The sequence below is a fragment of the Sorex fumeus genome, unplaced genomic scaffold (assembly GCF_029834395.1).
Source record: "Sorex fumeus unplaced genomic scaffold, SorFum_2.1 ptg000033l, whole genome shotgun sequence".
NCBI classification, from domain to species: domain Eukaryota; kingdom Metazoa; phylum Chordata; class Mammalia; order Eulipotyphla; family Soricidae; genus Sorex; species Sorex fumeus.
This window is the reverse complement of record NW_026606090.1, coordinates 30,755,559-30,758,633: the sequence shown is the minus strand read 5'-3', so window position 1 is coordinate 30,758,633 and position 3,075 is coordinate 30,755,559.

The window sequence follows — 3,075 nt, the reverse complement described above, 5'->3', positions numbered from 1 at the left end:
CTGCTCCTGTGTAGATATTTTTAGTGATTACAATCTGCAATCTGTGAAGGGAGAGAAATAATCCGCGTGGGCCTAATTCAATCTGTTAAGAGGTCTTAAGACAGAGCTGGATTTTCCCTGAAGAAATTCAACTTGTGGCAGTAGCTTTACCCCACGCCTGAGAGTTCCAGTCTCCCTACAGATTTTCAATTTGCTCAGCCAGCCCCCACAATCATCTAAGCCAGCTCTTGCAGTAAACCACCTACTGTATGTATCGCCTAGTGATTCTGCTTCTCTGGGTTGAGTCCCAAATAAGCACACTAATGAGACTCCTGAGCCCCCGCAGCTGAAGACCTCCAGAACCCAGCCACAGCCATGCTTAAGTCCATTCTCCACATGCTTGGACGAGCCTCACACATGAAGGAACCAGCAGAGGAACCCAGGGGTTGGAGCAGGGGCTGAGATCTCCAAACCTGTTTGGATCGGGACTGGACCTCCTCCACCCAGATCCCCCATCTTCCAGTAGCTAGACAGTTACACCCACCAACTTCCCCCCTGGCACAGTGTAATCCATCAATGACCAAGATCCAGAGACTATAAAGCCAAGCTCTGGGAAGTGCACGGCTGCAGTTGCACCTCTTATTGTTCTAGTTCTCGCTCTTGGAGAACCCAACAGGCTACCGAGAGTGTCCTGCCTGCACGGCAGAGCCTGGCAAGCTCCCCATGGAGTATTCGATATGCCAAAACCCAGTAACAATGGTGAGTCTCATTCCCCTGACCCTGAGAGAACCTCCAAAGTGGCACCTGCTAAAATCTCAAGGCTAGGATGAATGGAGTCATTACTGGTGCCTGCTCGAGGAAGTCAATGAAGAACGGGATGACAGTGATACAATGATGAGACTCCTGAGATGCTAAGGGTTAGGGTGTTTCTGTGTACATTGCACGTGCGCATGTGTGCTAACGGCAAACTGGTTTGGAGCCGGGTAATCACTTTCCTTGATAAGTGAAAGAATGACTAAGATACGAAAGTATGAAGCAGAAGTGGAGAATCATTGGCCATAGGTCAGAGATCTGGTATGGAAGAGACTTTATATTTTCAAATGAATAGGAGGGGCAGAGCAATAGCCCACTTTTTTTTTTTTGCTCACAGCCAATGTAGATTGGATTCCCAGCATGCCATATAGTCCTCCTAGCCCCGCCAGGAAGGATCCCTGAGCACAGAGCCCTGAGTATCCCTGGGAGTGGTCCAAAAAATTGAAAGGAATAGGAGGTAGAATAACTAGATTTTTTTTTAAGGACGATTTTATCGACAAGAGAATGGCTTGGATGGGGGACTGGGAAATGGGGTCGATTTTAGAGGTGAAGGGTAGAAGAAAAAGAGGAGAGAAGGTGGCTGAGATTAGGGAGACTGCAGACCCAGGAGCTGCAGAATTTGTTGGTGGATAAAGGTACAGTGTACAGGTAAAGCGTGCCTGATAGGCTCTCACTCGAGCTAGCGGATGGTGGCTTCTTTTGCTTAGATGGAAATCCAAGGACTTGTTAGAAGCAGAGCAAGGGAGTAAACCAAAAGCGCTTTCTGGTGTTTTAAGTTTGATAATACTTTGAGGATCCTAGGGGAGATATCAACTGGGGAGTCGAATAATTACGTATGCGGTGGAGCAGGAAAAAAAAAGACAGAACTAGCGGTATGAACTTGAGAACGTCGGTTGGGAGGCCCTGACCCTTGGGAAGAATGAGCTCACCCAGGTGGGCTTATACACAACGGGTGGCCGAGCAAGAGGACTCGGAAGGAAGCAACACCTTAAAGAAAACTGCCAGTGAGTGTCCTGTGGGGTCAAGGGCACCACCGGTGCGGCCGCTAACAGCGAACGGCAAGGTAGAGGGATGTGAAGAACCAAAGGAATAACGGCGTACGCTGGCTTTTCAAGCAGCCGGTGGTGCGGCGGAGCGATAGGACAGCGGGCAAGGCGTTGGCCTCGCTCGCGGCCAACCCAGGATGGATCCTCAGGAAATTCCTGGGTGCAGAGCATCCCCGGGTGATTCCAAAAAGCAAACAATAATCTAAAACTAAGATATAAAATAAAAGATGTAAAATAAAAAATATACTCAGGAGTAACCTCTGAGCATCTTTTTGGGTGGTGACCCAAAAAGCAAAAAAATAAATAAATAAATGAAACAAAAATGGGCACTGGTGGGCTGGAGCAGTAGCACAGCATTTGGGGCGTTTGCCTTGCACTTTGCAGACCCGGGTTCAATTCCTAGCATCCCATCTGGTCCCCCGAGCACCGCCAGGAGTAACTCCTGAGTGCAGAGCCAGGAGTGACCCCTGTGCATCGCCAGGTGTGACCCAAAAAGAAAAAAAAATGGGCACTGATGGAGGGATGGGTACTCGATCATTGTATAACTGAAGCCCAAGCACAAAAATCTGTAAGTCTACAACTGTACCTCACGGTGTCTCACTAATAAAAATTAAAAAACAAAAATGATCTCAAAAAAATAAATAAATTAGACAGTCTACACCGCCCTGCAACCCACAAGGCCCTCGGAGGCCCCGCCCCGCGCCCCCTCCCTCGCCCCGCCCCATCACCCGCCCCGCCCCACGAGCCCCGCCCCGCCCTGCGCGCACGGCCCCGCCCCACTTCGGTCCTCCCCCCCGCCCCCCCTCCCGGTCGCCAGCCCCGCCCCACTCGCCCCGCCCCGCCTCGTTCGCCCCGCCCCGCGCACCCCGCCTCGGTCCTCGCCCAGCCCCGTCACCCGCCCCGCCCCTGCGCCCCGCCCCGCCTCGCGCGCCCGGCCCCGCCCCACCTCGGTCTTCCCCCCCGCCCCGTTCGCCCCGCCCCGCCCCGCTCGCCCCGCCCCGCCCCGCCCCGCCCCGCCCCGCCCCGCTCGCCCCGCCCCGCCCCGGCGCCCCGCCCCTCCCTGCGCGCCCGCCGCGCCTCGCTCCTCCCCCCGCCCCGCTCGCCCCGCCCCGCCCCGGCGCCCCGCCCCTCCCTGCGCGCCCGCCGCGCCTCGCTCCTCGCCCCGCCCCGCCCCGCCCGCCCCGCCCCGCGCCGCCAGGCCTCCCTAGTCGATTGCCGACCCCTCGCTCCGCCCAGG